Genomic DNA, 12,500 nt, shown 5'->3' with positions numbered 1-12,500 from the left:
CGGGGGGTGCCGCCACCCGCCCGCGGGCCGCAAGACAACGGAAAACGGAGCAGCTGCCACCGACCACGCCGCGGGCCACCGGCTTTCGCCCGCCTCGCAGCGATCGGCTTCCCACCCGGAAAAAAAGCCGGGGGGAAGGGCAAGCCACCGCACCAAAAAAAAAACTAAAAAAAAAAGCACGCCATGCGTCGCACGACCCGTGCTAGCCACGGGGGTCACGAGCCAGGGGTGGGGGCGAGAACGCGCCTCTCAACTCCTCCCGTAAAACCCCTCCAACCACCGGACATACGGTCTCTTTTCTCACTCGCCAACACAGCCAGCCCTTCTCTCTCGCCTTTCGCTTTCGCTTCGGTGGCGGCCCGTGACCCTTCGTCAGCGCGCGCTTCTCGGTGCCGCGGCTTAGGGCCGCGAGAGAAAAAGAACGGAGGCCGGGCGGGCACCCCCACACTGCCCCGCACACCGGCACGCTTTAATAAAAAAGAACGGAGCCGCTCGCAAAACCCAGCCCCCGCCGGCAACGGCAACCACGGCAGCCGGGGCAGGCCAGACACCACGGGCCGCCCCGGCACGGTGCCTCGATCGCGCCCGGCCGATACCGAGAAAGGGCGAGGCGCCGCCGCCCCGCCCACGACACACTCTCGGGGGCTCACTCGCTCGCTCGCTCTCTGTTGGGTTGCGGGGTCCGTCCTGGGGGGGGGGACACGGCCGGCCACCGCGGCCGACCGCCGCCCCGGAAAAATTCTGCCCGCTACACGCGGGTCCCCGGCTTAGGGCCGAGGAAGGGGGACGACTTCAACAACACACGGCAGGGCCGGACACTCCCGTCACCGAGCCCCCCTTCGCAGGCAAGCAAGCGAAGCCGAGAGGCGAGGCCACACGCCCCACTGCATGTCCCCCGCTGCCCTTTCGATACGGACACAACTCTGGCAACACAGGTCGGGAGCGGGAAACGAGGCGCAGCCAACCTCGGCCAAGCGAGCCACGCCCGGGGGGCTCTCGGGGAGGGGGGCCAGGGAAAGCCCGGGCAGGCTCAACACAACCCCGGGCCGGCCCCACAGAAATCCAGCCCCGGCTGCCGGCCACCAGCGTGCACCGGGACCGACAGCCGAAGAAATGCCGCACCCGGCGAGCGGGCGGGGCCCCGGCTTAAGGCCGGGCAGAAAAGGGGCGAGGCGCCGCCGCCTCGCCCGCCACCATCCCCGGGGGAGCGAGCGGGCGCCCGGCTCCCCGTTGTCACGAAACCGGCAGCAGCCGGGCCGGAGCGGGACACACTCGCGGCTTTCTCGCCCTCTCTCTGGGCCTTTTTCTCGCTTCTCCCCCGCCTGGAACAACGCAGCCTCGCCTGGGCCGGGGGAGCGCGGTGGCTCTCGGATCGCATCGCTCTCTCTGGGGGCTTTCTCGCTTCTCCCCCGGACTGAACACGCAGCCTCGGCCTGGGCCGGGGAGCGGCTCTCGGATCGCATCGGTCTCTCTGGGGGCTTTCTCGCTTCTCCCCCGACTGAGCACGCAGCCTCGCCTGGGCCGGGGAGCGGCTCTCGGATCGCATCGGTCTCTCTCTCTGGGCTAACCTGTCCCAGTCGAACTGGGTAAGACGGGAAGCCGGACGAAGCCACGCGACTCGCCCCGACATCGGCGGTGTTCTTCTGGCCCTGGCGACCGCACGCGCGTCCGCCCTTCTCCGCCACGGACACAGGCACGGCAACAGCCTGTGGGGATACGGCCCGTCACCTCGTTCCCATAATACGGACAGATGGGCCCGAAGCGGCGGAGGCCGGAAAGAGAACCGATGTACGTGACCGAGGGGGCGCAGTGGCGCACGCCGCCTTCTACGATGACATAGCCGGAGGCAGCGAGAAACAGCGACCCCTTGGAGTACTTCCAGGCCGGCGGCGGACAACAGGTCTACCAGCCATGAAACGGGCAACAGGTCTACCGACGGCTTGCTGCGGACAACAGGTCTACCCAGCCATGAAACGGGCAACAGGTCTACCAAGCTGCGGACACCAGGTCTACCCAGGGCATGCTGCGGACACCAGGTCTACCCACGGCTTGCTGCGGACAACAGGTCTACCCAGCTGCGGACACCAGGTCTACCCAGGGCATGAAAAGGGCAACAGGTCTACCAAGCTGCGGACACCAGGTCTACCCAGGGCATGCTGCGGACACCAGGTCTACCCACGGCTTGCTGCGGACAACAGGTCTACCCAGCCATGAAACGGGCAACAGGTCTACCAAGCTGCGGACACCAGGTCTACCCAGGGCATGCTGCGGACACCAGGTCTACCCACGGCTTGCTGCGGACACCAGGTCTACCCACGGCTTGCTGCGGACACCAGGTCTACCCAGCCATGAAACGGGCAACAGGTCTACCAAGCTGCGGACACCAGGTCTACCCAGGGCATGCTGCGGACACCAGATCTACCCACGGCTTGCTGCGGACACCAGGTCTACCCAGCCATGAAACGGGCAACAGGTCTACCAAGCTGCGGACACCAGGTCTACCCAGGGCATGCTGCGGACAACAGGTCTACCCAGCCATGAAACGGGCAACAGGTCTACTCACGGCTTGCTGCGGACACCAGGTCTACCCAGCCATGAAACGGGCAACAGGTCTACCAAGCTGCGGACACCAGGTCTACCCAGGGCATGCTGCGGACAACAGGTCTACCCACTCAATGCTGCGGACAACAGGTCTACCCAGGCATGAATCGGGCAACAGGTCTACCAAGCTCCGGACACCAGGACTACCCACGGCTTGCTGCGGACACCAGGTCTACCCAGCCATGAAACGGGCAACAGGTCTACCAAGCTGCGGACACCAGGTCTACCCAGGGCATGCTGCGGACACCAGGTCTACCCAGCCATGAAACGGGCAACAGGTCTACTCACGGCTTGCTGCGGACACCAGGTCTACCCAGCCATGAAACGGGCAACAGGTCTACCAAGCTGCGGACACCAGGTCTACCCAGGGCATGCTGCGGACACCAGGTCTACCCAGCCATGAAACGGGCAACAGGTCTACTCACGGCTTGCTGCGGACACCAGGTCTACCCAGCCATGAAACGGGCAACAGGTCTACCAAGCTGCGGACACCAGGTCTACCCAGGGCATGCTGCGGACACCAGGTCTACCCAGGGCATGCTGCGGACAACAGGTCTACCCAGGCATGAATCGGGCAACAGGTCTACCAAGCTGCGGACACCAGGTCTACCCAGGGCATGCTGCGGACACCAGGTCTACCCAGCCATGAAACGGGCAACAGGTCTACCAAGCTGCGGACACCAGGTCTACCCAGGGCATGCTGCGGACAACAGGTCTACCCAGCCATGAAACGGGCAACAGGTCTACTCACGGCTTGCTGCGGACACCAGGTCTACCCAGCCATGAAACGGGCAACAGGTCTACCAAGCTGCGGACACCAGGTCTACCCAGGGCATGCTGCGGACACCAGGTCTACCCAGCCATGAAACGGGCAACAGGTCTACTCACGTCTTGCTGCGGACACCAGGTCTACCCAGCCATGAAACGGGCAACAGGTCTACCAAGCTGCGGACACCAGGTCTACTCACGGCTTGCTGCGGACACCAGGTCTACCCAGCCATGAAACGGGCAACAGGTCTACTCACGGCTTGCTGCGGACACCAGGTCTACCCAGCCATGAAACGGGCAACAGGTCTACCAAGCTGCGGACAACAGGTCTACCCGGGGCATGCTGCGGACAACAGGTCTACCCAGCCATGAAACGGGCAACAGGTCTACTCACGGCTTGCTGCGGACACCAGGTCTACCCAGCCATGAAACGGGCAACAGGTCTACCAAGCTGCGGACACCAGGTCTACCCAGGGCATGCTGCGGACACCAGGTCTACCCACGGCTTGCTGCGGACACCAGGTCTACCCAGCCATGAAACGGGCAACAGGTCTACCAAGCTGCGGACACCAGGTCTACCCAGCCATGAATCGGGCAACAGGTCTACCAAGCTGCGGACAACAGGTCTACCCAGCCATGAAACGGGCAACAGGTCTACCATCTCAATGCTGCGGACACCAGGTCTACCCAGCCATGAAACGGGCAACAGGTCTACCAAGCTGCGGACACCAGGTCTACCCAGGGTATGTAGCGGACACCAGGTCTACCAACTCAATGCTGCGGACAACAGGTCTACCCAGCCATGAAACGGGCAACAGGTCTACCAAGCTGCGGACACCAGGTCTACCCACGGCTTGCTGCGGACACCAGGTCTACCCAGCCATGAAAGGGGCAGCAGGTCTACCCACGGCTTGCTGCGGACACCAGGTCTACCCAGCCATGAAACGGGCAACAGGTCTACCAAGCTGCGGACACCAGGTCTACCCAGGGCATGCTGCGGACAACAGGTCTACCCAGCCATGAAACGGGCAACAGGTCTACTCACGGCTTGCTGCGGACACCAGGTCTACCCAGCCATGAAACGGGCAACAGGTCTACCAAGCTGCGGACACCAGGTCTACCCAGGGCATGCTGCGGACACCAGGTCTACCCAGCCATGAAACGGGCAACAGGTCTACTCACGGCTTGCTGCGGACACCAGGTCTACCCAGCCATGAAACGGGCAACAGGTCTACCAAGCTGCGGACACCAGGTCTACCCAGCTATGAAACGGGCAACAGGTCTACCAAGCTGCGGACACCAGGTCTACCCAGGGCATGCTGCGGACACCAGGTCTACCAACTCAATGCTGCGGACAACAGGTCTACCCAGCCATGAATCGGGCAACAGGTCTACCAAGCTGCGGACACCAGGTCTACCCACGGCTTGCTGCGGACACCAGGTCTACCCAGCCATGAAACGGGCAACAGGTCTACCAAGCTGCGGACACCAGGTCTACCCAGGTCATGCTGCGGACACCAGGTCTACCCAGCCATGAAACGGGCAACAGGTCTACCAAGCTGCGGACACCAGGTCTACCCAGGGCATGCTGCGGACACCAGGTCTACCAACTCAATGCTGCGGACAACAGGTCTACCCAGCCATGAAACGGGCAACAGGTCTACCAAGCTGCGGACACCAGGTCTACCCAGGGCATGCTGCGGACACCAGGTCTACCAACTCAATGCTGCGGACAACAGGTCTACCCAGCCATGAATCGGGCAACAGGTCTACCAAGCTGCGGACACCAGGTCTACCCAGGGCATGCTGCGGACACCAGGTCTACCCAGCCATGAAACGGGCAACAGGTCTACTCACGGCTTGCTGCGGACAACAGGTCTACCCAGCCATGAAACGGGCAACAGGTCTACCAAGCTGCGGACACCAGGTCTACCCAGGGCATGCTGCGGACACCAGGTCTACCCACGGCTTGCTGCGGACAACAGGTCTACCCAGGCATGAATCGGGCAACAGGTCTACCAAGCTGCGGACACCAGGTCTACCCAGGGCATGCTGCGGACACCAGGTCTACCCACGGCTTGCTGCGGACAACAGGTCTACCCAGCCATGAATCGGGCAACAGGTCTACCAAGCTCCGGACACCAGGTCTACCCACGGCTTGCTGCGGACACCAGGTCTACCCAGCCATGAAACGGGCAACAGGTCTACCAAGCTGCGGACACCAGGTCTACCCAGCCATGAAACGGGCAACAGGTCTACCAAGCTGCGGACACCAGGTCTACCCACGGCTTGCTGCGGACACCAGGTCTACCCAGCCATGAAACGGGCAACAGGTCTACCAAGCTGCGGACACCAGGTCTACCCAGGGCATGCTGCGGACACCAGGTCTACCCACGGCTTGCTGCGGACAACAGGTCTACCCAGCCATGAATCGGGCAACAGGTCTACCAAGCTCCGGACACCAGGTCTACCCACGGCTTGCTGCGGACACCAGGTCTACCCAGCCATGAAACGGGCAACAGGTCTACCAAGCTGCGGACACCAGGTCTACCCAGCCATGAAACGGGCAACAGGTCTACCAACTCAATGCTGCGGACAACAGGTCTACCCAGCCATGAAACGGGCAACAGGTCTACCAAGCTGCGGACACCAGGTCTACCCACGGCTTGCTGCGGACACCAGGTCTACCCAGCCATGAAACGGGCAACAGGTCTACCAAGCTGCGGACACCAGGTCTACCCAGGGCATGCTGCGGACAACAGGTCTACCCAGCCATGAAACGGGCAACAGGTCTACTCACGGCTTGCTGCGGACACCAGGTCTACCCAGCCATGAAACGGGCAACAGGTCTACCAAGCTGCGGACAACAGGTCTACCCAGGGCATGCTGCGGACACCAGGTCTACCCAGCCATGAAACGGGCAACAGGTCTACTCACGGCTTGCTGCGGACACCAGGTCTACCCAGCCATGAATCGGGCAACAGGTCTACCAAGCTGCGGACAACAGGTCTACCCAGCCATGAAACGGGCAACAGGTCTACCATCTCAATGCTGCGGACACCAGGTCTACCCAGCCATGAAACGGGCAACAGGTCTACCAAGCTGCGGACACCAGGTCTACCCAGGGTATGTAGCGGACACCAGGTCTACCAACTCAATGCTGCGGACAACAGGTCTACCCAGCCATGAAACGGGCAACAGGTCTACCAAGCTGCGGACACCAGGTCTACCCACGGCTTGCTGCGGACACCAGGTCTACCCAGCCATGAAACGGGCAGCAGGTCTACCCACGGCTTGCTGCGGACACCAGGTCTACCCAGCCATGAAACGGGCAACAGGTCTACCAAGCTGCGGACACCAGGTCTACCCAGGGCATGCTGCGGACAACAGGTCTACCCAGCCATGAAACGGGCAACAGGTCTACTCACGGCTTGCTGCGGACAACAGGTCTACCCAGCCATGAAACGGGCAACAGGTCTACCAAGCTGCGGACACCAGGTCTACCCAGGGCATGCTGCGGACACCAGGTCTACCCAGCCATGAAACGGGCAACAGGTCTACCAAGCTGCGGACACCAGGTCTACCCAGGGCATGCTGCGGACACCAGGTCTACCCAGCCATGAAACGGGCAACAGGTCTACCGACGGCTTGCTGCGGACACCAGGTCTACCCAGCCATGAAACGGGCAACAGGTCTACCAAGCTGCGGACACCAGGTCTACCCAGGGCATGCTGCGGACACCAGGTCTACCCAGCCATGAAACGGGCAACAGGTCTACTCACGGCTTGCTGCGGACAACAGGTCTACCCAGCCATGAAACGGGCAACAGGTCTACCAAGCTGCGGACACCAGGTCTACCCAGGGCATGCTGCGGACACCAGGTCTACCCACGGCTTGCTGCGGACAACAGGTCTACCCAGGCATGAATCGGGCAACAGGTCTACCAAGCTGCGGACACCAGGTCTACCCAGGGCATGCTGCGGACACCAGGTCTACCCACGGCTTGCTGCGGACAACAGGTCTACCCAGCCATGAATCGGGCAACAGGTCTACCAAGCTCCGGACACCAGGTCTACCCACGGCTTGCTGCGGACACCAGGTCTACCCAGCCATGAAACGGGCAACAGGTCTACCAAGCTGCGGACACCAGGTCTACCCAGCCATGAAACGGGCAACAGGTCTACCAACTCAATGCTGCGGACAACAGGTCTACCCAGCCATGAAACGGGCAACAGGTCTACCAAGCTGCGGACACCAGGTCTACCCACGGCTTGCTGCGGACACCAGGTCTACCCAGCCATGAAACGGGCAACAGGTCTACCAAGCTGCGGACACCAGGTCTACCCAGGGCATGCTGCGGACAACAGGTCTACCCAGCCATGAAACGGGCAACAGGTCTACTCACGGCTTGCTGCGGACACCAGGTCTACCCAGCCATGAAACGGGCAACAGGTCTACCAAGCTGCGGACAACAGGTCTACCCAGGGCATGCTGCGGACACCAGGTCTACCCAGCCATGAAACGGGCAACAGGTCTACTCACGGCTTGCTGCGGACACCAGGTCTACCCAGCCATGAATCGGGCAACAGGTCTACCAAGCTGCGGACAACAGGTCTACCCAGCCATGAAACGGGCAACAGGTCTACCAACTCAATGCTGCGGACAACAGGTCTACCCAGCCATCAAACGGGCAACAGGTCTACCAAGCTGCGGACACCAGGTCTACCCACGGCTTGCTGCGGACACCAGGTCTACCCAGCCATGAAACGGGCAGCAGGTCTACCCACGGCTTGCTGCGGACACCAGGTCTACCCAGCCATGAAACGGGCAACAGGTCTACCAAGCTGCGGACACCAGGTCTACCCAGGGCATGCTGCGGACAACAGGTCTACCCAGCCATGAAACGGGCAACAGGTCTACTCACGGCTTGCTGCGGACAACAGGTCTACCCAGCCATGAAACGGGCAACAGGTCTACCAAGCTGCGGACACCAGGTCTACCCAGGGCATGCTGCGGACACCAGGTCTACCCAGCCATGAAACGGGCAACAGGTCTACTCACGGCTTGCTGCGGACACCAGGTCTACCCAGCCATGAAACGGGCAACAGGTCTACCAAGCTGCGGACACCAGGTCTACCCAGCTATGAAACGGGCAACAGGTCTACCAAGCTGCGGACACCAGGTCTACCCAGGGCATGCTGCGGACACCAGGTCTACCCAGCCATGAAACGGGCAACAGGTCTACCAAGCTGCGGACAACAGGTCTACCCAGGCATGAATCGGGCAACAGGTCTACCAAGCTCCGGACACCAGGTCTACCCACGGCTTGCTGCGGACACCAGGTCTACCCAGCCATGAAACGGGCAACAGGTCTACCAAGCTGCGGACACCAGGTCTACCCAGGTCATGCTGCGGACACCAGGTCTACCCAGCCATGAAACGGGCAACAGGTCTACTCACGGCTTGCTGCGGACACCAGGTCTACCCAGCCATGAAACGGGCAACAGGTCTACCAAGCTGCGGACACCAGGTCTACCCAGGGCATGCTGCGGACACCAGGTCTACCAACTCAATGCTGCGGACACCAGGTCTACCCAGCCATGAAACGGGCAACAGGTCTACCAAGCTGCGGACACCAGGTCTACCCAGGGCATGCTGCGGACACCAGGTCTACCAACTCAATGCTGCGGACAACAGGTCTACCCAGCCATGAATCGGGCAACAGGTCTACCAAGCTGCGGACACCAGGTCTACCCACGGCTTGCTGCGGACACCAGGTCTACCCAGCCATGAAACGGGCAACAGGTCTACCAAGCTGCGGACACCAGGTCTACCCAGGGCATGCTGCGGACACCAGGTCTACCCACGGCTTGCTGCGGACAACAGGTCTACCCACTCCAAGCTGCGGACACCAGGTCTAACTACTCCATTACGCGGACAACAGGTCTACCCACTCCATGCGGCGGACAACATGTCTACCCGCTCCATGCTGCGGACACCAGGTCTGCCCACGCCGTGATGCGGACCACAGGTCTACCTTCGCCATGCTGCACGCAGCCCGGGTCGCACCGGAGCTAGGTAGACCCGGTCGCCGCGGCCGTCGCAGCGCCCTCGCCCTCGACGGCGGACCCACGCCGCCGGTCCCGGAGGCGGGTAGACCTGGTCGCCGCGGCCACGGCGGCCGCCCATCCCGGAGCCCAGTAGACCTGGCCGCCGCGGGACCGGCCAAGTTTCCCGGAGTCGTGTAGACCTGGTCGTCGCGGCCACGGCCGCCGCCGCTGCGCCTTCGCCGGCGACGGCGGTCCCACGCCACCGGCCCCGGAGCCGCGTCGACCTGGCCGCCGCGGGACGGGCCACGTTTCGCGGATCCGGGTAGACGAGGCATCCTTGTACCATCTCGGAGCCGGGGAAACCCCACAGCCTCTTAACGCTCCGGAGCCCAAGTGCTCCAGCAGCCTTGCCCCGCCCGGCAGAATCGATTTCAAGACCAAGACATATTTTCGACAACATTTTATTTCATCATTTCATTTCATTTCTTTTCATTTCATTTTATTATTTTATTTTATTTCGTTTTGTTTTGTTTTGTTTTGTTTTGTTTTGATTTGATTTGATTTGTTTCATTTCCTCTTTGCCTTTTTTGAATGATTGCCTCTTCTATTTACTCGGAAAGAAAATCTTTTCCGGAAAACAAAACTCTTGCCAAATCTTATTTGTGATCCCTTTGGGCCCACAGCCGAGCTGACGGAGGGCCTGTGCCCGGTTCTCGCCCTGCTGACACACTGACCCCCCCAAACGGCGTCCTCCCTACCCCACGCCTCCTCCCCCGTCCCCCAGAGACCCTACCTACAGAGCCCCCCCCCCCACAAAACAGAACCTCACGGGCCGCAGCACAGCCAGGGGAAGCACGTACGTGCAGCGAAACTCGGCCCAAAGCCGCCGCGCCCTGGCACAACTCGCCCTGCCCCTTCCCGCCCCACGGAGGCGGCTGCATCGAGGCGACCGGCGCCGCCGTCGGCAAGCGGGTGGCCGCTTTCGGGCCGGTTCTTCCGCGGAAGGTCTGCAGAGCTCTTGGGGCCTCGGCGCGGGTTTGGGGGGCCGTGAGGGCTCGCTGTCGAGGCGCCCGGGGCCGGCACGAAGCCGCCTGCCCTCTCCCTGTCCCTGCCCCGTCTTCCGCAGCCACCCATTAACGCTGGGGGCGAGCCCGCCCTCCGCCATCAACCTCCCATGCAGCGCTTTCAGACTTTCCCCGCCCCTGCCCATTGTCGGCTGGGGGCGCCCTGCCCCCCGCCGTCAGCCTCCCTGGCAGCGCTTTCAGACTCTCTCGGGCCCCTGCCCATTGTCGGCTGGGGGCGCCCCGCCCCCCGCCCTCAGCCTCCCTGGCAGCGCTTTCAGACTGCCTCGGGCCCTGCCCATTGTCGGTTGGGGGCGCCCCGCCCCCCGCCCTCAGCCTCCCTGGCAGCGCTTTCAGACGGTCTCGTGCCCTGCCCATTGTCGGTTGGGGGCGACCCCGCCCTCCGCCATCAGCCTCCCTGGCAGCGCTTTCAGACTGCCTCGGGCCCTGCCCATTGTCGGTTGGGGGCGACCCCGCCCTCCGCCATCAGCCTCCCTGGCAGCACTTTCAGCCTCTTCCTGCCCCCGCCCACGGTCCCACCGGGCAGTTTACACGGCGGCGGCGGGAGGCTGATGCCGAGGTCGGCAGGCGGAGAGCCTGGTGCACAAGCAGGGATGGCGGCGGGATGATTGGCGCCGTCTGTCCCTGGTCAAAGAAGCTCTCTGTTCAGCTTTCTCGGAGCCTTTTGCTTTGGTGGCGTTCCTTCCTCCTCCGCCCCGGCGCCGCTCAAGCCTGCGGCAGGGCGGCAGCGCGGCGGGTGGGCGGCCGGGGGGAGGGGGGAGGGGGGGGGGAGGGAGGGAGCGCGCGAGCGAGCGAGCGAGCGAGCGCGCTGCAGAAATGAAGCCCGGAGCAGGGCCGCGGTCCATTCGAGCACGGGGAGGGGGCGCGACAACGCTGCCTGCTCCTGTCGGGGAGCGCTTGGGGAAGTGGGGTGCCGGCACCATGACGGCGGAGCGGACAGGGGCCGCGGCTGGGGAAGAGGCCGGCGGAGCTCGCCAGTGGATGCTGGCGCACGGAGCCGGCAGGGACACCTGGGCACGGCTGGGACCGAAAGTCGCCCGCCTTCACGCCCCGCCTTTCGCCGGGGGGAAGAAGACGCGAGAGCAGGGCTGCCTGCTGGGCTGCCAGTGCCCGCGGTCATGCCGGACGTGCAGGCCGACCGCCGAAGGCGTGCTCGCCGCTGCAGAGACGACAAGGGGGCCGCGCGTCCGATGGAAGAGACGGGGCGCCATCGCGCGGCGGCCGGGCTGCAAGGCCGGCCGACGGTAACAGGACTACCACGCCGCGGGCGGCCAGAGACAAAGACCGGCCGAGGGCAACAGGTCTACCCAGCATTATGCCGGCCGGTACCAGGGCCGGCCGAGGGCAACAGGTCTACCCAGCATTAGGCCAGCCGGAAAGACGGCCGGCAGAGGGCAACAGGTCTACCCAGCATTCGGCCGTCAGGTAACACTGCCGGCCGAGGGCAACAGGTCTACCCAGCATTCGGCTGGCCGGTAACACGGCGGGCCGAGGGCAACAGGTCTACCCAGCATTAGGCCGGCCGGTAACACTGCCGGCCGAGGGCAACAGGTCTACCCAGCATTAGGCCGCCACGTCCAAAGGCCGGCCGAGGGCAACAGGTCTACCCAGCATTAGGCCGCCACGTCCAAAGGCCGGCCGAGGGCAACAGGTCTACCCAGCATTCGGCCGCCACGTCCAAAGGCCGGCCGAGGGCAACAGGTCTACCCAGCATTAGGCCGCCACGTCCAAAGGCCGGCCGAGGGCAACAGGTCTACCCAGCATTCGGCCGCCACGTCCAAAGGCCGGCCGAGGGCAACAGGTCTACCCAGCATTCGGCCGCCACGTCCAAAGGCCGGCCGAGGGCAACAGGTCTACCCAGCATTCGGCCGCCACGTCCAAAGGCCGGCCGAGGGCAACAGGTCTACCCAGCATTCGGCCGTCAGGTACAAAGGCCGGCCGAGGGCAACAGGTCTACCCAGCATTAGGCTGCCACGTACAAAGGCCGGCCGAGGGCAAC

Source organism: Sturnus vulgaris, unplaced genomic scaffold, assembly GCF_052056855.1.
Source record: "Sturnus vulgaris isolate bStuVul1 unplaced genomic scaffold, bStuVul1.hap1 Scaffold_171, whole genome shotgun sequence".
Lineage (NCBI taxonomy): Eukaryota > Metazoa > Chordata > Aves > Passeriformes > Sturnidae > Sturnus > Sturnus vulgaris.
The sequence above is the reverse complement of the archived record's forward strand: the minus strand, read 5'-3'. Positions refer to the sequence as shown.